Source organism: Tachysurus vachellii, chromosome 20 (assembly GCF_030014155.1).
Source record: "Tachysurus vachellii isolate PV-2020 chromosome 20, HZAU_Pvac_v1, whole genome shotgun sequence".
NCBI lineage: Eukaryota > Metazoa > Chordata > Actinopteri > Siluriformes > Bagridae > Tachysurus > Tachysurus vachellii.
The window spans coordinates 7377856-7401130 of NC_083479.1; the positions used below are offsets into that span (position 1 = coordinate 7377856).

General features: G+C 39.4%; 1 long non-coding RNA gene across 1 annotated transcript; it reads right to left on the minus strand.

The window, feature by feature from the left end:
* Positions 1-19425: 19425 nt before the first annotated feature.
* Positions 19426-21867, minus strand: LOC132863102 (uncharacterized). The gene is made up of 3 exons (XR_009650093.1): positions 21775-21867; positions 21623-21684; positions 19426-19456 (listed from the first exon to the last, which is right to left on the minus strand). It is a non-coding gene; the product is annotated as an uncharacterized LOC132863102 (long non-coding RNA).
* Between the last annotated feature and the right edge of the window lie 1408 nt (positions 21868-23275).

Consider the following 23275-nt stretch of genomic DNA (forward strand, 5'->3'; position numbering starts at 1 on the left):
CCTAACTTGACTGGTGCAAAGTTGGTTCTACAGTGAGAGAGCCCCAAACATTCACAGGAGACAGGTCAGATAAGAATACACTCTGTGAGTGGGATTTGTTAATGGGAATTTTAGGAAATTTACCCATGAAAGTACTGTACTCCATTTCAGGAACAAGTTTGACCATTGTGGAGTATTGGGTTTGACTGAGTAAGGCAGTTGATGCAGCAAATGAGGTTTTATTAAGGCTAGGATGGCATATAGAGGACTTGAGCCAAGAGACAGCAATGATGATTGTTACATACTGCCCAGTTCCCACTTTTTTTGCTGTTTTCAAGTCTGTCTGTGCTATATCATTATAGATGACACAGAGTCTCTTTGCTTCATTTGTTTGGGTGAGCACCATGCATGTGTGGCTTTCCAGGATGGAATTTCCCCTCCATAATCTGCTCTCCCGTGGCTGGTTTCTCCAGCCAAGCACCTGCGCCTAATGGCTTGGGTCCCATGTCTGCTGAGGCAGCACACTGGCTTCAGTCATGAGAATTGCAGGTTGAGCTGCCTGGTGTAAAGCCAACAGCCTGTCTCTGAATGTTCATAAAACTAAAGAGATGGTTGTTGACTTCAAGAGGGCACAGAGTGACCACTCTTCAAGGTTCAAGGTTCTTTATTGTCAATGCCACCATATGTGCAGACATACAGAGGAATTGAAATACCATTTCTCTTTCTCGAATCAAGTGTTTACATTAGCAAAACAATGTAGAGAGTTTGTACAATAATATGAGCAATAGAAACAGATTTGTATGGCTATAACAGTAGTATACTTGTAATAAAAAGACATAAATAAACCAAGTGAATATATCTCGAAAATCTGAATGAATAAATGAGTAAATGTAAACAATGAATCGTAAGGTGCAAATATTCATCCAAATGTATGTAAACATTCTGAGTACTGAGTATGAGTACTCATTTGTAAGGTAGAAAATATATAGCAGCAGTATGACAGTAGTGCAAAAAGACTGTCATGTATAAAGTACAACAGTGTCAGATATATACAGAGTTAAAGTGTCTTGTGTGCCTTGAAGAAGTGTGTAGTGAGCTGTAGAATATTTAAAGTTCAGGAGTAGATGGAAGAGGGTGAAGGTAATGGACAGAGTTTACTTTTTTCCTGAAGGCAGCAGGCTAAAGTAGAGGTTTGACGGGGGTGAGCTACTGTATCAGCAGCGATGCTGATGGCTCTGCTAGTGAGGCGGGTGTGGCAGATGTCCATAAGGGAGGGCAGAGAGACACAGATGATCTTGCTGGCTGCATTCACTATGCATTGCAGAGTCATTCAACAGGAGGCAGTCCAGCCCCTGTACCACACAGTGATGCAGTTGGTGAGGATGTTCTCAATGGTGCCCCGGTAGAAGGAGCACATGATGGGAGGTGGGACTCTTGCCTTCCTCAGTTTGCGGAGGAAGTAGTATCATGAACCCTCTGCTGAACATTGACGGATCCTTTGAAGAGATTGTCAAGAGCATCAAATTATTTGGTGTTTATCTGGCGGAGAACTTCACCTGATCACATAACACCAGCTCTATCACCAAGAAAGCCCAGCAGAGAAGAACTTCCTACAAAGGCTGAGGAAAGCACATCTCCCTCCCCCATCCTGACTGTTTTATAGTGGGACCATGGAGAGCATCCTAAGCAGCTGCATAACTGTCTGGTTTGGGAATTGCTTCATCTTAGATCACAAGACCCTCTAACACATAATGAGGACAGCTGAGAAGATCACTGGCATCTCTTTTCCCTCTATCACAGACATTTACACCACATGCTGCATCCTTTCGGGCCAACAGCATTGTGGATAACCCCACACACCCCTCACACACACTCGTCACCATCCTGCCATCTGGAAAATTACCGAAGCATTCAGACCCTCACAACCAGACTGTGCAACAGTTTCTTTCCACAATGTATCAGACTCCTCAACAACTGAACTGATCTGTACCGAGCACACACACTCAACTGTTTGGACTGCACTGATCTGCACCAAATGCAGACTCATCCAATTTACATCCATGTCTACCACACCACCCATATCAAACTGTTTACATGCTGTTTTGCACACTGTTTTTGCTACCTTTGCACATGCTGTCTTGCATATTCACTCAATTGCTGTTTAGCACAACTTATTACAATACCTCATATAACTGCTGCTATTATATTAAATGTTCATTCCTGTATTTTTGCACATGTACTGTAGGATACACAGTATGTGCACTGGTCGGTGCTGCTTGTGTATTGTCTTGTAGTGTTTTTTTGAGTCTTTTGTCTCACACTGTTTGCACTAGGTTGCACACATGCACTTTATGTGGATAAGACTAACTGGAAAAACGTCTCATTTCACTATGTACTGTGTCAGTTATATATGGTTGAAATGACAATAAAGCTTCTTGACTTGACTTGACTTGTGTTGGTGGGAAATGGAACAAGGGACAGGTGAATCCCTTTTTCCTGACTGTGACCTCTCTGTATTGGCTTCACAAGCTAGTTCTGTGATTTCTCCTGACCCAAGTGAGATGTTGTTTTTGTCTGCATTGGGATCTGAGGAGCTTGTTGTGTATGATGACAAGTGGGCTGCCACTGAATTGCCTCCTAAGGAGGAGCAATCTGTGGCATTTGAAGAACTGCTGGAGGTGATTCACCAGCTGTTTACAAACTTAGTTTGGATTGGCCTGATGAGCAGGCTTTCTCTACCTGACATCAGGCTATGTACTGCCCAAAACTCCCTTTCTTTCCCTGAGGTGTTGAAGTAATTAAAAATCCGTACTGTAACCTGCTCTGTGGCAAGGGTCTTAAACCCAAGGCAGTAGCTGAACTCCACTGAGCCAAAGATCTTTCCCTACATGCCACAAAGCAGATGGCCTGTGCCATTGGCCATTCCATTTCTGCCTCAGTTGTCACTAAGAGGCTAAATTTAACAAGGATAAATAGATAAAGATAAAGCTTTCCTCCTGGATGCCCCAAAACCTATTTAGCGACACTGCTAATACCATTGGTATTGGTTTCAGGATGCAAAATTCCAGCCAGCTGCATTCATTGAGTTTATTCCCTCCTGCAAGCCTTTCTCTAGCCATTGGCCTCAGACTAGTGCCACTAGGTAAGAGAGTAAGGCTAGTGTTGCTAAACAGGCCCCCCTTGTAAAGATAGGGAAGTCGGTCAGCACACTCAGGGCCAGGACCATCAGGTGAGACAGGACCTGAGGGCTGTCATCTCTGCCAGGCAGGCCAAGAAGGACAAGATATGGAAACTTTGGGTCTGGACCTTGAAGGGGACCAGTTCTTAGATTCAGGTCTCTTAGCTAAGGTGCTAGAGACCATACTGAATGCTAGGGCTCAATCAACAAGAAAATTGTATAGTTTAAAATGGAGGCTATTTTGGTGTGATCAGCACTGATGCCACTGGACTGGGCCACAAATTTTTGTTGACATTGTCTGTGACACAAGTACGTAGCCTGTGAAAGAAGCTTCTCGACATTGAAGAACAGGCTTGTGAAGAACAGGCTAAGGGCCTCAATTAATCAGGAGCACATTGAGGATTTCATGTTAATGTCCACTAAGAGGAAGATGCTTGTTGGATTTAACATTGACAACATCATTGATAAAGTTGCTGAGAGTCTTGCGCAATCTGCTAAACGTCTAAGTTAGAGAACATTTATGCGTGAGAAGTAGAGAGGAAGGTGAAGCTGATGTTTGATGCTGTAATATACTCTGTCCCCATGCTAATGTGGCATGGTGATGTACATTTACAGGTTTCCAGGATGTCCAGGTAGTGCTCTAAAAACCATGTCGGCTTTATAGATAATTGGAGCAGTTTTGAGGGCATTATTAGTGAAACTATTGCTAATTAATCACTGTCACTGATCAGTATGTTTAACAGAAACATGGGTCAACAAAATAAATTTGTAGCATTAGCAATCTAGTAGCCATGTAGCCAGGAAAAATGTGTCTATCGTGATTATTCTACTATTGGTTATTTACAGACCACCATGGCCAGACTCTTCAAGTTATCTTTTTGCAGATTGAATTTGCAGATTTCGTTTCAAACCTTTCTGTCAGTGAACGCGGGATAAAAATGGACCCAAATGCAGGACAGCTTAACAAAAACGGGGATTTAATAAGTGAAATACACACGAAACAGACATAACCGGACATGACGACGACAGGAGACAATAGGATTCCGCGCTGCACGAGGCAACGCGGCTCACTTAAATAATACAGCTAATCATTAAACATAAGGGACAGGAGTGCAGAGGCGGGGCAGAAAAGACAAGGGCGGGGCAGACACGTGAACATGAAAACATAAACAAAAGGCACATGGCCAAAGTCCAGGCAGAGTCCTGACAGAACCCCCCCCTCAAGGCGCGGCTCCCGACGCGCCAAACCGTCCTGACAGTCCCGACGGGTCCAGGAGGGGGGAGCAAGGCACACGGCGAGGCAGGTGGGGGAGCAAGGCACACGGCGGCGCAGCCAGAGTGGCCGAGCGACGTCCACAGCCGAACAGGAGGGCCGCGCGACGTCCACAGCCGAACAGGAGGGCCGCGCGACGTCCACAGCCGAACAGGAGGGCCGCGCGACGTCCACAGCCGAACAGGAGGGCCGCGCGACGTCCACAGCCGAACAGGAGGGCCGAGCACAGCCCCCGACGCACCACGGCCAGACCCACCGCTCAGAACCAGGAAAAGGGGAGGGAGGGCAGGGAAAAAACAAAATCCCCCACAGAACAGAAAAAAAATCCAGGGGGCAAAACACGGGCCTGCAACACCCCCCGCGGACAGGAAGTGGGGCGGCGTCCTCCACGGAAACCGGATGTGAAGCGACGCCCCCCACCGGACAGATGCGGGGCGATGTCACAGGACACCGAAAAAACAAAACAAAACTCGGGCTGGTGACACGGCCCGCAACCAGGAAGTGAGGCAACGCCCCCCGCGGAAAAGCCGGAAGCGGAGCGGCGTCCCCCACCGAAAAAATGCGGACCGATGTCACCAAAACCCGCAAAGTCCAGGGGAAAAAAAAAATAAAAAATGCTCCCAAACGGCCGGTCCAGGCTAAAGCTGTCCTGCTGGGTCCTGATCTGGCGGAATCCTTCTGTCAGTGAACGCGGGATAAAAATGGACCCAAATGCAGGACAGCTTAACAAAAACGGGGATTTAATAACTGAAATACACACGAAACAGACATAACCGGACATGACGACGACAGGAGACAATAGGATTCCGCGCTGCACGAGGCAACGCGGCTCACTTAAATAATACAGCTAATCATTAAACATAAGGGACAGGAGTGCAGAGGCGGGGCAGAAAAGACAAGGGCGGGGCAGACACGTGAACATGAAAACATAAACAAAAGGCACATGGCCAAAGTCCAGGCAGAGTCCTGACACTTTCTCTCAACAAAGCATTAATCGTTCAAAAGTTTTCCCCAATTTCCACAGTTTGAAGCTAACACAGACCATTATCTTGTCTCATTTAAAAATGTGTCTTAGAGGAGCATCACATGACCCAGAGTGAGATGGCTGCCTGAGTTCTTAGCTCCACTCAAATTTTTTAATAATTTACATCTTTCTCCTCTGATTTCTTATTTTATTTCGTTGAACGGGCTTACAACAATGTCAGACACACCTTCTGATAAAGATTTTCCTATTTTTGGCTATTTTTGACCGTGGGTAAAGCTCTGGCCGCCCGCTGTGTGTATCGGGGATTCGTCTATCCAGTCAGACTCAGGTGTCTGCACAACGGGAAGATTACACTGTTCAATGATCTGAAGGCAGCCAAGGCTTTCCTTGACTCTCTGGACGATTAATTTTGATTGCTGTTTGAGGTCTGCACTTGATTTTTGGAGGAAAAAACTGACTATTCCAATGGACATATAAGATATAACTCTTTAAGGTAACCCAAAATGTTATTGCCTGCCACAAAGGTTTGTAAGGTTTTAAATATTATGTATACGTAGCGGTTATGAAAGGGTACTTTTTTCTTTTTTAGTTCAAATTTAAAAATTTGTTTATTTTAATAATTATTATCCCAATGGTTTCACATATCACTGTTTTATGTTTTGTATATTACTCGTTAGTGGAGCGGGTCGTGACGCGGCCGTTTAACTTGGGGGTATTATGTTATTGGCTGTTTCAAGGTGCCTTGTGTTATTTTGTGACTTCTTGATATCATCTGTGCCTCATCGTTTGGGGATGGGGTCTTGGGGGGAGGGCTTTTCGGGTTTGTTTTATATTCTACTTGTGGTACTCTTCAGTTTGTATTTGGTATCTCATTCTGGTATCTCATACTGGCATAATCTGTTGTATAACTTTGCATGTTACTTTTATGACTCTACACTTTCTGTATGCTGAACACACTTAAATTAGTAACTTGGGACGTAAAGAGCATGGGCCATGGAAGAAAATTTTAACATTCCTTAAAAAAGAACATATATCTATCGTGCTGCTACAGGAAACTCATTTATCTGATAAAGAACATATGAAGTTAAAAAGAGATTGGGTTGGTCAGATTTATTTTTCCTTATACACATCAAACAGTAGGGGCACTGCAATCTTTATTCATAAAAACATCCCATTCATTCTCGAGCATGTAGAATATGATTCCAAAGGACGATTTGTGTTGATTTCAGGTTTAATTCTTGGAAGACACATTACTGTAGGAAATGTATACACCTCAAATACAGATTGCCCTAATTTTATTTCATATGCGGTCTTACAATTTAACCAGTATTGCAAAAACATTGTTTTTTTGGGAGGTGATTTCAATTGCGTACTTGATGGAAATTTGGAAAATCAGCACCCCAGACCTCAATTAGCTGTAAATTCTCACATATTTTGTGCAACACTTGTAAAAACCTCAGCCTGGTGGACATTTGGAGAGAGCTGCATCCTAAAGACAGAGATTATACTTTTTATTCTCACTCTCATAATTCCTATTCAAGACTGGATTATTTTTTTCATACCTTCTGAATGTATACATCGTGTGAGTTCTTGTTATGTTGGCCCTATTGTGTATGATTATGATTATGGTCCTGTTTATTTAGAGATAGATATTAGTATATCAATTCAGAATTCAACCTACTGCAAATGTAATACTTTTTTGTTAAGCAATACTAACTTTCACTCTTTTTTTAAACAGAAAATAATTCATTATTGGCAGGACAATCAGAACTCACCAGTTTCCCCTGCAGTAAAATTGGATGCTGCCAAAGCCACGCTGCGTGGCCACCTTATTGCTTATGCTTCTCTGATGAAGAAACTTAGAACCCAAAGAAGGAAAGAATTAGAAGCTGAAGTATACTTTCTGGAAAAACAACATAAAAGACTCCCAAATCAAGATAATTGGATTTTGTTAAATAAAGCCAGAGCCAAACTTAATCTAGATCATACAGAACATGTAGCCAAGTCGCCTTTTGGCGTATCATCTAAAAAAAGAGCAGAACGAAAGAACCATAAAAACAGTTAAGACATTTGAAGGCAGAGTGACCTTTGACCCCTTGGACATTAGCACTGCTTTCTCTGATTTTTACAAAACTTTAAACAGCTGGGTCCAGCGGCTCCAGTGCAGATTTGCGGAATTTTCTAAGTGAGGTTTCCCTTCCTGGAATTTCGGAAGATACTAGAATTTTTTTTTAATGCCCCTTTTACTAAGGAAGAAATTTGGCAATCTATACAATCTATGCCAACTGGTAAAGCTCCCGGCCCAGACGGGTTTCCATTAGAGTTTTATAAGCAATTCTGGCCCGAGCTTTGTCCAATTTTAATGCAGGCAATAAATAGTACTTTAGATTTAAATTCTATGCCTGAATCCTGGTCATTGGCGGTGATTAGCTTGCTTCTGAAAAAAGACCCAGTGAATTGTTCTTCTTATCGCCCAATTAGGTTACTAGACAAATCTTTAGCTTGCCGGCTCGAAACTGTTTTGCCTTACATTGTCAACCCAGATCAGACAGGTTTTGTGAAGTCCAGATTATTGATAATATTATTGATCATATTATTGATCAATATCATTGATCAACGCTACCAAAGAATCTGCCTTCATTGTATCTCTTGACACTGAAAAGGTGTTTGATAGGGTGGAATGGCCTTTTCTTTTTGCAGTATAAGAAAAAATAGAACTAGGATCTAATTTTATCGGCTTGGTTAAACTTTTATATTCCAACCCTATGGCTCAAGTTAACACTAACAGAATGTTGTCTGACAGATTTGCAAAAAACAGAGGCTGTGGTCAGGGCTGCCTACTCTTGCCATTGTTATTCTCTTTGGTTAACGAACCATTGGCTGTTGCTGTGAGAACTAATATCAATATACATGGAATTAAAATAGGTCTAGAGGAACATAGTATATCCATTTATGCAGATGATGTTCTGCTCTATCTCAAATATTCCGAGACCTCTACTGACCTCAATTCTTGCCGTAATTGAAAAATATAGTAATTTCTCAGGATATAAGATAAATTTGGACTTAGAAGTCTCCGTAGAAGGCACTGTATTTGCACACTCCCCCTGAAGCCATTACAAAATCCCCTTTTAATTTAGCACTTTCTGTATTTCAATATTTGGGAATCAATGTAACGCCTAATTTGGTCGATTTGTATAAAGCCAACTATCCCGAGTTAATTACGAATATTAATCAGAACAGAACAAATCAGATTGGTCAAGTCTTCCAAATTCTTTTTTTGTTAGGATTAATGTTAAAGAATGAATATTCTTCCAAGCGAGAATTTTTTGTTTAAAAATTTGCCATGTTATTTAGGTGCAGATTTTTTTAAAAAGGATTAACTCCTCAGTTTCAAAGTACATTTGGAATCATAAAAGCCTAGACTCAAACTTCTGTTTTGATGAAACCAAGGGAATTGGGTGGGGTTTCGCTCCCTAATTTTCAGTTATATTTTTGGTCTGCACAAATCAAACACATGTTAAGCTGGTTTCTTAATTCTCACTGGACTGGGATTGAATATTCAAGATGCTTTCCTACTGTAGATTGTTACACTGCCATTTATTCATAAGATACAAAAAATGGAATCTCTGAATAATATTTTCACTGTGTCAAATACTCTTTTGGTGTGGGAGGATATTAAGAAATATTTAGCTATTCCAAATGACATATCCTTTAAGTCTCCTATCGTATTCAACCCTGATCTCCCCCCAATCGTACAAAATATTGGTCTTCTGTCATGGAGGTTAAGAGGAGTCTGAGTTTGGCCATCTATTTGATAATGGTCAATTGAGGTCATTTCAGTCATTAAAGTGGAAATTTCACCTGCCCAGTATTGATTTTTATAAATTTCTACAATTACGGCACTTTTTAGAGTCATACTCTAAAGAAGGAAATATATGATTTGATCTCATGGAAGTGGAAAAACAGCTCCTCTCTTCATTTACTCTTAAGAAAAAGATCTCTGAGTTATATGGTTTGCTGTCTAATGTTGTTCCTTCAACTTTTGATTCTCTGAGGGCAATATGGGAAAAGGACTTAGGATCAAATTTTAGTAATGAGGAGTGGTCATCTGTTTGTACAGTACTGTACATGTGTTTTCCCCAAAGGTGTCTCAATATCGGCCCATGAACAAAATTATAAATTTATCCACAGGACTTATCTAACTCGAGTTTGACTTCATAAAATGTTCCCCAATTCTTCTCAATTATGTTTCAAATGTAGGACGGACATTGGCACAGTGATGCATGTGTTTTGGGATTGTGATAAAATCAAAGGTTACTGGAAAGAGATCCATAAGATTAATCAGAAGATTATTCTTTTGTAAGATTAAGTCTTTTGTATTATCCCCAAATGTTTACCTTCTGAACTGTAAAACTGGTCTATGCCTTGACTGTGACAAAGAAAGTGTACTGAACTTTTATATATACTTAGCGAAAAAATGTATATTATTACTGTGGTCAACTCCTCAGATACCCTCAGTCACCCTCTGGAAATATTAACTTGTGATCTGCATCAAAGATCAGATGATTTTTGGCGAACTTGGTCTTCTTTGTGGAAATTTCTGGAAGATGTTCAGTAGCTGATACATCCTTTTAATTTTTGGTCTATAAAATGACCCTGTTATTTACTATGTTATGCCCTGCTGTATTTTTTATTATTATTATTTTATTTTTTTTATTATTATTTCCTATTATTATATTGTTTTGCCACTTTGTCTGTCTATGTATGAACGTGTACAGTATATCCAAAGATTATAAGGTGATATGGCCTATGTGGCTGTATATGCTGATGTGAGATACCGTGTGATACTGTGTTGTGTTGTGTTGTTAAAATAAAAAATAAATTATATATAAAAAAAAAAAATTGTATCTTAGACATGATATATGCACTTTCCATGTTACAATGTGAAATGTACATTTAGATCTGCAGAAAGATTCACTAATAGTCTTTCATAATTTTAATCAATAATTGGATCACTGTCTGCAGCAGCACTAACTTGAAAAATAGAAACCAGATCATTTGAAGGCTAAATCTGCAGATAGCAGTATTACTATATCTTATCAGCATTTATAATGTTTCACATGATGTCACATTAGCTCAGCAGTTATACCCATACCTACATACGAATAACATTCATGAAATGTATCAGACAGGATTTAGGCTTCATCAGAGCATAAGTGAAAAAAGCACTGGTTATAGTGATAAATGACCTACAGGCCTCTGATCTGATCTTGACCTTAGTGTAGTTTTTGACACCAGTGATCATACTCTTCTACTTGATAGGAAAGAAAATGTTTTTGAATTAAGGAAACAACCCTCTTCTGGTTCAGGTCTTTGACTGATCAGTTTCTAGATGTAAATAGTGACTTCTTTATGCATACTAAGGTTATGTTCAGTGTTCCTCAAGGTTCTTTTTTTAGGTCCACTGCTTTTCTCCTATATTCTACCTTTTGGTACATTTCTGATGACAGTTATATGTTTCAGCAAGCCAGATGATAGGCTTTCTGATACAGGGGATGGCTCTACATGGACAGCCTGTAGAAGCACAGCACTGCTATGGATAGAACTGCTTTTGCAGTGGTCAGTTTTGTGCATGAGTGTAATAATTGCCCAGAAATGGAGAATCTCTGATCCATTTGCAGATTTTAATAAGAAAGAAACACAATCCAAAATCAGTCAGGATTTTTCAGTCAGGAAAGTCAGGATAAAAACAATAGAGGTCATACATGATAGATTACAGCAGAGAAAACAAACGGATTGGTATGTAACACACTCGAAGAAGTGTAGTGTACACACTGCGTAAATGTCCGAATAGACTGGAAGCAGGGGCGGTTCTAGGCCTTTTTTTTTCTAGGCCCCCTGTCTGTGATCTCAGCCACCCTAAAACTAAAAGTATAATTTTTACTTTAATAAATAAACAATAAAAATGACGTTAAAATGTCATCGATGGGAAAGAAAATTATTTATCAGTTTGATTGAAGAGCGATTTTTTTTTAACTTTGCTTTTACGCACGTGCGTTGTAGTCTTTCAAAAGTGCGTCAAGCTGTCTGCTTTATTTGAACGGAGAAGCACAGAGTCAGTCAGAGTTGGAGGCGTTTATCTATAACGTTAATCGGCAGAAAACCGCAAAGACAGCAACCAAAAGCAGTGAAATTTCACTATTCTTATACCAGAGTTGATAGCACAAACAAAATATTAATGCAAACAATCCATTCAATACTAAATAAAAATAACATTTATTGATTTGGTCTTTGTCTTGTGAATTTTTTTTATTAATGACTGCATTAATTGGACACACTGTTTGTAGAGAATGCATACATACATGAACTGATTTGATTCAAGACTGGCATCATTACATCATGCATAAAATTTTGGTGTCCACTTTTGCCATTTTAAATAATACCATAACTTTTGGCTTACTATGTAGTCATATAATATATAATATAAATCTTTTCTTGTTTTAAATTCTCACTGAGGCCTAAGCCCCCTAAAGATGAAATCCTAGAACTATTAGAAATCTAATATTTGGGGGAGGGTTACCTCTGGCAGCGGGAAGAAGGCACAGACGTTACAATGGGTCTCCATCATTGAACATTTGATGGCTTCGGCAGGAAAGAATACATTATTTATAATTACACTCTCCAGTGTCACCCAGATGAGGATGGGTTCCTTTTTGAGACTGGTTCCTTTGAAAGTTTCTTCCTCAGGGTGTTTTTCCTTGCCACTGTTGCCTTAGACTTGCTTCTTTATATTACCTCTGATAATTTAGCTATTTCAGGACCTCAACCTTCTCTGCTACACAGAGACATGGCTAAAGCTGTTCCAGACCATGCCATCCAACTGGCCTAGTTCTTCTCAGGTGGAGTGTATTTGAACTACAGCTGGTGTGACATTGTGAGCGTTGTACCTCTTTCATGCGCCTGCTCTTGACCATCCAATGTATCCCTTTATACCTTCCTTAGGAATTTAGCTAATATTAGCAAATATATTTCACCTCAGGTGGACACAGACACTGGTTTATGGGAGATGCATGAGGCTTTCTCTCCATATCAAACACAGCATCATCATGCTGCATTCATTGTGCCAGGTGACATTAACATCACCAACCTTAAATGCACAATTGTCAGGAACAGCTTGGACTTTTTTCCTGTCTGAACACTAGGGTGATGTTTTGTCTTGTCCCATGTGCTTTTGTTTTTTTTCACATGTTAGCCCTGCCTATTACTTAATCCATTCCCACCTATGCACACCTCTCCCTTGTGTTTTCATAATTGTCTTCCCTATTTATACCAGCTGTCCTTGTGTTTCTGTGTTTGTGGTGTGTTTGTGTTTTTGTTTGATGTTATGTCTCCTAGTTTTATGTTTTGTTATCTCAGTTCCTTTGTCTTCCCCAGTGTTTTTCCATGTGTATATATTTTTTCTTAATAAACCCAATTTTTAGGTTGTCACTGCATTTGGGCCTAATTCCTCCCCATAAAGACGCCTGCTTTTTCTGACAGCAATGCCAAAAGTAAATTTTACCAACACATCACCTGCCTCAGTAGAGGCAAGAGGACTCTGGACTTCTGTTACTCAGTTTAAGCACAGCTACATAGCACAATCACCTCTACCATTTGGGAAATTGAACTATGCCACTGTCATCCTTATGCTTACTTAAAAACAAACACTGAAGCAGGATGCTCTGGATGACACAGACTGGGACATTTTCAGGCACAGGTTTGATGAGGGGTGTGGCAGGTTGATGTTGGACAACTGGTCTAAAGGTTATAAGTTTGAATCCCAGATCCATCAAGCCACCACTCCTGGGCAAGGCCACTCTGTAAACAACCTCTCTATTCAACTGTATTAGTTGAATACAGTAGGAAATTAGAGTCACAGTTCCAGAATGTTTTTTCTAGAAGCCTGTATTATATATATATATATATATATATATATATATATATACATACATATATACACGTATATATATGTATACGTATATATATGTATACGTATATATATATATATATATATATATATATATATATATATATATATATATATATATATATATATACGTATATATATACGTATATATATATATATATATATATAAAACATTCTATGTTCTAATTCAACCATATTCAGATCTAATCACTGTATTTAGATACTACATTCTATATTTTTAGTATATTTTCATTTAAAATGTAATTAATTAATGTTTTCTTTACTAACTAGTTGATTATGGCACAAGGTTAGTAAAGTTTGTTCGATGTGTTTATATTTTGAATGGCTTTGTTGTCTTGTAATCTTGCCAGTTTACTCTTATCAGCAAGGTTTTTTTGTATCATTCTGTATATATACTATATAAACTTCTGTTGGGTTTGTACCAACATCCATGCCACATTCAAAGTCAGAGAGGTCAAACTTTTACTTCATTTCATGTTTGATGTGAGCATTATTTGAAGCATTTGACCTGAATATTCATGATTTTTATTGTGCTGTTGTTACATGATTTGGCTGACATATAACTTTATGAATGTGCAGTTTTAAAAGTGTTCTATTTCTATTCTGGTGTCTGGTGCCACCTAATGGGCTACAGGAAAAGGATGTTTCAGAGTCCCTCATAAACTCAAAGTCAGAAAAGGACTTCAGCATAGAACATTCAAACATTTGGACTTGCAGAATACATATGACGCAGTTCTTATTGTGCTAAGCGTATTTATATGTCAAGTGTGTATGGTGTGCTAATTTTTTAATTCTACATATTTTGGTGGCTGGTGTTCTACTCATTGTGCCAAGTGTTTGGATATGTCTTGTGTACATTGCAGTATGTTTTAAGATACCACTTAATGATGGATGGAAGAATAGATCAATAAAAAGTGTTTGGAATTGTCACATGTGTATTGCAGTAATTTTGTGAATCCACTTAATAGTGAATGAACAGACAAACAGACAAGTGAGGTGAGTAAATAGATAGGGTGCCAATACTTTCATTGATTGATGGGGTGGAGTGGATATTAAATAAACTGAAATTTTCTACAGCTACTGAGACTGTGAGAGCACGAGAGAAGAGAGGCCTCAGCACAGCACACGAGGGCATGTGTGAGAGCTGTATGGAATTCTAAGATTCCGTCAATGTAAGTCAATGGGAAATTTGGGGATATTTGATTGAACACTACGGGAAAACTGATACATTTTCATCAGAACAAATATCCCAAAGGAGTTGCCCGAGTTTAGTTAAAGTAGATAAAATTTTTGAATTGAATACATTGGGAAATTAGAGCACTTTGAGCTTCCTTACTGGGGAAACAGCAAGTCCGAAAAAATTCTTAAAAGAAGACACTTATAAAGCAAAACATTTTTTGCAAAACAGTATTTTGGCTTTTTCAAGTCAATCTAATTAAAATCCTTTTTGGAATTTACCAAGACATTTATTAAGTGGGTATTATTTGACTAAAATTCTAAATTACTCGAATAGTTCACTTTATTTACCAACCATTTATAGAGTTTGTCATGGCAACAATATCATTTTGAAATAAATAATAATTATTTTATTAACATTAATTACTCCAAGGAGAAACAAAGTACTCCAACTGAGATATCTCGTATATACCAGAAGGGTTGTTCAGTTCATTTTTTTTGTGATCTTTTCATTAAGGGTGCTCTAAAATGCAATGTCACTTCCACATACAAACCTCTTCTATATTATATACTCCCACCCCCAACAATGCTTGACAAGTTTCTGTGCAAGGCATTGGAAATGCAAATGCCAAATGATTTGCAATTCTGTTGGAATTTTAACAGGATCTAATAACAAAGCAGAGAATGTATAATAGCAAACAGGGTAACTGTTTTTTCGATATGACAGGGAATAAGTCATAAGACATGGGAAATGGACCTTACATTTACATTTGAAATTTGACAGACATTGTAAATTTGTGTAAATGAAAATGTAGTATAATGTAAATTTAACATTCATTCATTCATTCATTCATTCATTCATTCATTCATATTCTACCGCTTATCTGAACTACCTCGGGCTTCCTTGGGCATCAAGGCAGGATACACCCTGGATGGAGTGCCAACCCATCGCAGGGCACACACACTCTCATTCACTACCACACGCACACACTCAGGGCAATTTTCCAGAGATTGTAAATTTAACAGTGAAAAGCAATTTGCATTTTCATTTGAATTATCTCACAATATATTTGTCCACAAATACAAAATGCCATTTTTAATACAATACACAATTTCTTTAGAAAATTGTATAAAAAATATTAATGGCATTGGGATCCTAAATGATTACAGTTAATTTATATGACACATTACAGAAACAATTTAGAAACAAAATAACACCTGCTACAATAAAATGTGCATGAACTGCACTTGAAGATTAACTTTGTTTTGCTCACAAATATTCAAGACAACAGATTAATTTAAGAGACAATTAGAGATAAAGAGAAGAAATAAGTTCACATACATAGAAAAAATACTTTGAACAGTGATTTAGGCTCATGGTATCTTCAGTATGTAACCTAGGGAACCAGCATTAATGCATCCTGGATAAGGGTGTCTGCCAAATGTTGTAAATGACATAACATAGCTATCATGTTTTACAGTGTATAAAAGGACAGATCTATACTCTTTGCAGTCATATCCAGCCTAAGAACGCCAAAATGTTTCTACATCAAACCAGCAAATGGTGCCAATAGAAAATGTATTTAAATTCAGTGAAGCAAAAGGAATTTAAACTAAAGGTCTTGCCACGAATGCAAAAAGTGACTTACTGTGTCCACAACCTGAGGTCAATATGTTTCATCTAAACAACAAAGCTCAGAGAGGGATAGTCTGGGTGAGAATTCTTGGAGCTGTTATAAAAACCATTAGAAGAGGGAAAGGAAAAATAGTGGGAGAGAAAAAGTTGAGCATGTGTGAAACAGAAAAAACAGCCAGTGGGTGAGAGAAGGAGTAAAAGAGGGAGGGCTGTTAGAGGATGCATGTGAGAGTGAGGGAGTGTCCTAAGCTACAAACAGGGTCAGTGAGTTTGTCAATTCCAATAGTGCTTGTTAAATGACAAGTAATCCCAAACACCCTCTACAATACCCCCACACGCAACACAGACTTAGAGAGAGAGAGGGAGGGAGAAACCAGTTCACCCTACAGTAAGTAAACACACATATAACACTAAAATGTATATTACATATAAACATATCAGATATCCAATTTATACCAATCTCTCTACTATAAAAGCAACAAGTTGTGCAAGTATTTACAGAATAATACACACATTCATTATCAGGAGTATGACTACATAAGCAGCACTGATCCATTTACCTGACGAAATATGAACTCAAATAATTTGTTGAAAACAATAAAGTGATGCAAGCACATACCGAATGCATGCAAGCAGCTTAGTTGGACTGAGGCAAGATCACCCAAGAAAACCGAGGAGAAACAGAAGGCACAGCTCCAGAAGTTGCACATACTGCCAAGAAAAAGCAGCACCTCAGAGATGTATACAGGCATACATGGTGAGAACAAGAGGTCAACAGATGAGATGGGGCAAATAAAAAAGAACTGAGGAAATGAGGTGAAAGAGAAAGTGCGACATAAGTAAGGGAGGGAGGGAATGAGGAAGGGAAGGAAGGTGGGAGGGAGGAAGGCAGAGAGTAAGTGATCTGTGAGTTGCCTATAGTTGCATATGGGGAGGACAAATCAGGAAGGTCAAAGCAATAAAATGTTATTGTAGCCAAGTGTTACACAATACACACAAGCCAGGCACCCACTGTTGCTCCATTTCTCACTTTCTCTCCCACCTAAAGTCACAAATACAAAATCTTACACACTCAAAACCCCTTTTACCTTTGTCTAATATTGCTATCCCATACTCTTGCAATCAGCCTCTTTGTGTGTTGTTTCACAAGTAAAGCAATGATCCCTTTTGGAAAAATTGCAAAATGAGGAATTTCTGGTAGTATGTGGGGATTAAGCAAAAACAAAAACAGAACTATGTAAGCAATGTTCAATGTAGTCAATAGACTCTAGTAAGTCTGTCTGGCAATTGGTTTGACTCTTAATGTGTTTAATCTTTTATTGATTGGTTCAACTCTTATATCAGTATCATAATCACCTTTATTTCCAAGTACTGTCTTTATACTGTCTGTACTGTCTTTATATGTATTTATATACAACAAATGTGTCTTAGTGTAATGGTGCATAATAATATTGAAGCAAAAAAGCATTAATAATAAACTATATGCTATTGAAAACTATGAGTGTAAACATTAAAAATCTGCAGTAAAATATGAAAATTTTAAGAAAAATAAAATAGAAACATTAACTGTATAATTGTCAGGAACTGCTGGGACAATCTCCTGCCAGACCACCAGAGGGAGTACCACATTTCTAATGATTTCTAAGTTGCTCTATTTATACCTGCCCTTGTGTATTTGTCCTTGTCAATCGTTGTTTCATGTCCAGGGGCCTATTGCACAAAACTAGTATAAGGGATTAAGCCGGGATATCTTGATGATCCTGGCTCAATTTATCCATGATCCGGTTGCACTAAAGCTGGATTAGGGGGCGGTATGATGTTATGGTATAAATTACCATGGAGATTTATTCAGTGGAGCTAGCCTGCTCCAGACCAGGCTAAGTTCTAGGATCTATTTAATCTCATCCCTTATGTCAGTCAGCAGTCACCACAAACAGAAACCAATAGTTATTCCACTGCCCTCTATACATTGTTATCACATATAACTAGACCCACTGTCATTATTTAAATGTTTGTGATCATTAATTTCAATCATTTTGGATAAATGATGATTTTTAGATGATGTTGCTATTATTAGATAATTTACAGTTTCCCATAGACTATAAGGCTGTATATAAAATGATAGAATATTAGGGCCACAGAGGAAAAAAAATGAAAATTCACAGACTTTGAGAATGAAGTCTTTAATAATATTGTAACCCGTTGTTTTAGAGGAGGACAGTTGTTAAAATGACAGCTCTGGGGCATTTTGTGGAATTGTTCTTCAGTGTGGTTTCACAAACAAGGACATACTTAATCTTTTGGCACATCAGCATCACATTGTCATAAGTATCGGGACTGTAAAAAGAATATGCATCTTTTCTGCAGAAAGAACCAGCCTCATAAATTTATGACTTTTTCCTTCTTCCTCAGTGTGGCCCTAATACTCTGTCATATAAAATACACATTCCACATAAATATAAAAACACAAAGTGTAACATTATGTTCCTTTATTGAATAAGGTTAAAACAAAGCAGGTAAACCATCAGCTCCTTTCGACACTGAAGTCACACAGTGACTCTACAAGAAGGAAAGCACAGAATCAAAGCATATTATACAACAAAAGGATAAATACACATTCAAAAGGTCTGTATACAGTATAACACACCCCGCATGTCTGCACACTGAAGTAAATGCAGGACAAATCCATACGCATCAACTGAACAGACAAATGAATGGATGCAGTAGCCTACCTGCAAGCTTTTATTACACACAGTAAAGAGGACAAACATCATAAGAGGCAAATCAATTAAAAAAATATATATATATTGAACACAAAAAACCCAAATTCCTCTGCCACCACAGGAATTATTTAACCTAAATTGAAAGCACTAACTAAAATAATTCAACACATATTGGTCCCTCAGCAGCCGACCGCTGTCGTCATCAGGGAAGATTGCCGGATTGTCCCAGTCCATGGCTGGTGGCACTCTGGGGGCCCTTTCCTTTCCTCAGGCAGGCCACATTGTGGAGGACTGCACAAGCCACAGTAATGTCACATGCCCTCAAATGGCTGACCCTTCATTTGTGAAGGCAGTGAAAGTGTGCCTTCAGGAGGCCAAAGGTCATTTCAACTCTGGCCCTGGTCCAGGCATGGGAATGGTTGTAGGCCTGCTGTGCTTCCTGGGGGTCTGTGAAAGGTGTCAGGAGAAAAGACTGGCTGCCATACCCCCTGTCTCCCAGCAACACACCAGAGAATTCACCTGTCAACACAAAATCTCATCATTACTACCTCATAAACACAGTGATATTGACACAGCCATGATGTAAAAAGTGGTTATTAATAGGGTTTGTGTGGCTCACCTTGTGATAGGCGCTGATAGATTTCAGAGGCCCGAAAGATTCTGGAGTCATGGACTGAGCCAGGCCATTTTGCCACAACATTGCTGATCACACAGTCAGCATTGCAGATGATCTGAAATTATAAGATGAGGAATATTAAACCAGTCAATGAACATCACAGTGTTCATCAATGGACAATATCAAAAAGTTATGTTCACCTGAACATTAATTCTATCAGGACCACTTTGTCACAAGGGATTTATTAGATGATATGCATACAGATAGTGTTGGTGGTATGGTTCTGTTCTGGGCAAGAATCCATGCACCCATCCATGCGCATGCATGGGCAGAGCGGGGAGAGCAGCGACTAGAAAATAGAATAGACACCCCGTATAACAGAACCAATAAGCATGCATGGTATTGATATGCTCGCTTACGCGTTTTTGGAAAGTAATAAATGAATGGATAGATAGATAATAAATATGTGGAGATTTATGACGTAAACTGGTAGAGCGAACACGGGTTCCGGCATGGTGGAGTTGGGGTTGGAGAAGGGAGTTTAGATCGCGGCAGCAGCAAAGCGCTAGAATGGCTCTGTGAATGGGAATTTAAATGGTCGGGTAATATGGATGTCGTATCCGGATTGGTGCATGGACAGCTGATTAACAGCTGATGCACACTTGACGACGTGGCCTGCCAGAACTAACGCGATGCTTGATTGCTGTGAAAGGATTTCCTATTGACAAAATCTGCCTCATGGGCACCTGAGGGGGTGTTTTTCCTTATGTGTGTGCACTCCAGTACACCAATGACCTTGGGAAAACCTGTCACACAAAGTAATGAGTATCCTACTATGAGTGTTACTAACAGTCCTGTAATTTGTAGTTCCTCTTACCTGCAATCCTACAGAACTCCCCTTTGATGTCACAGAGTCTTCTGTGGCCGGGGAAGGAGATGAAGACATCTGCTAATCCTTTGATAGCCAGACACACACTCCTTATTGTGCGGCAAATTGTGGCCTTGTTCAGCTGTTCTGCATCCCCCACTGAGTACAGGAAGGCTCCACTAGCAAAAAAGCGCAAGGCCACACAAACCATTCATATAGATGGTCATCAGGGAAGGCCAGTGGGTCCAACCGGTCCCTGAAGACCCTCTCTCGCCAGAAGGCTCTTCTGAGCACAAGTGCTTCTTCATCCACCACATCTCACGAGAATGGGCATGCCATTGTCAGAGCAGAAAGGAACACACATTTTGGGCCTTCATATAGGCTAGTGGCCACACCTGATGCTGGTTGGGTGGGCAAAAGGGGGTGGTGCCTTATAACGATGCTTATTTGTACTGATTGCTGGGTAAAATAAAAAACAACCTACTAAAGATGCCGCTGGTCCTGTACGCTCATATGTCATGGCTCACTTGACGAGAATGGACCTTATATTTTTTATTTTAAGATGTGTCATCTTCTTGGAGCTGGGGGAGGAAAGGAGAATAATGATTAATACATTTGTGTTACAGTTAGCATATAGTGTACATTGAAGGCATAACTCACCTCCTGCTCAAGTTTTTTTATTACAAGGTCAAGTTTCCTAATTGTCCTCTTTTTTTATTTCGGACTCCAGTGCAAGATTTTCCGTCTTTTTTCTTGTACTGGATGTCTATATCTGCCAGTTCTATTTGGCGCCAGAGGTGGTTGCCATACAACCGTCTGATTGTGAGCTCTGTGTGACCACAATACAATTAGCGCAGAGGGAATTTGGCACAATGTAGTGTCTTTCCATTAATACGCACTATGTTGCCAGGCTGGCTTTCCCACTGGACAGCATCTGGGTCCTGTTACAGAAATTAGATTTTGTAAGGGCTCCAAATGATGACTCCTCACCATTGTAGACTGAATAGTACTATCACAGGCTTGACATGATACCTCATGCCTTCTGGAATCCAGAGAGATGGTCTCCTTATCATCATCATCGCCGTCATGTGCTGTTGCTGCTGCACTGGGGCCTTCACTCTATCACATTTAATCGAATTCATATTAAAGCTAGTAGACTAGACATGCCAGGCCTACAGTATGCCTTTGATGGAGTACTCACTGGATCAGCATCGTCTGGTGCTTGTGCTGGTGGCTCTAACAGGAACACAGTGCTGCCAGACACTGCAAGGCAATAGGCAAACCAAAGTTAGACAGTCCAAATGGATTCAATATGAATGTGGTTGTGTCCCATGTAGAGATGGAAGGACATACCTTGTATGAAGCGGGTGGCATCTTGGGAGGGACCTATGCTTGTCTCTTTCCCCCCAGGGATCCTCTCCAACACGGGCCTGCCTTTATTAAGCTTTTGGTGCCCCACTACCCGTGCCTTGTCTGTGTGTATTCTTTTTCACTGCTAAAACAGTATAGACAATGTGTGAGCAGGCACCTTCTGTTTATAATATATGCTTGTGCATTGTTAAGTATTAGTCAAGGTCCTTACCATTCTGCAGAATGTTCTTGTATTTGATTTTGACTTGCTGCCATGTCCGTTTTGGCCTGGTCATGTTTAATCTACATCACACATACACACACGAAAAGAGACACTTTCTTTATCACACAAGAACATTCAATGAGCAAGCGACCTTGGATCATTTGAAAGGCGCTATATAAATTAAACACAACATGGTGAAAACAGGAAAAAACGGTTTTCTTTTGAATCCCTGAGAGGAGCTCGATTAGTATTGGGGGTTGTGTCAGTGGTCTATCAAGGCTAAATGTTATGAAGCAGCTAAAATAAAGACTGTGGGGAGACATAAATAATGCATATTTTATTTTTTTATAAATAATGCATAATTATTTTTTTAATAATTAAAATTTTATTTTATACGTGTACACATGGACATGAGGGTGATGCCGTTTTTTTTTTTTTAATAAATGAATATATTACGAGTGTAGGGCAGGGGCGGTTCTAGGATTTCATCCTTAGGGGGGCTTAGCCCTCAGAGAGAAAATAAAAGAAGAAGAGATTTATATTATATATTATATGACAACTCTGGTAATAAGAATAGTGAAATTTCACTGCTTTTGGTTGCCGTCTTTGCGTCTTTCCGCCGATTAACGTTATAGATAAACGCCTCCAGCTCTGAATGCGCGTGCACGCTGCGCGTACCTGTGCTTCTCCGTTCAAATAAAGCAGACAGCTGAAGACGCACTTTTGAAAGACTACAACGCACGCGCGTAAAAGCAAAGTAAAATAAAATCGCTCTTGGATCAAAATGATAAATAATTTTATTTCCCATCGACGACATGTCCTGCATTTTTACGTAATTTTTATTGTTTATTTATGAAAGTAAAAATTATCCTTATAGTTTTAGGGTGGCTGAGATCACCTCAACACGAAACAGCTTGTCTCTGTTGACGGGACATTGACGGGACATTGTCCTCAATCATGACCCTAAAAATGGCTGGGCTTGAGCCGAACTGTTTTAAATGGGAGCCAACATTACAAATGATAAAGGAGTCCAAAAAGGCAACAAACACTTACAATAAACAATGCCAGTCATAATCTCTCTCTCTCTCTCTTTCTCTCTCTCTCTCTCTCTCTCTCTCTCTCTCTCTCTCTCTCTCTCTCTCTCTCTCACACACACACACACACACACACAAACAGACACACACATTAATAAATGGAAATTGAACAAATACTTTGTATTTGGTTAAAATGTGGTCAGTGATCCTGGTGAAACAGTTTTTTGGTTTTTGGTTTTTGTAGGTG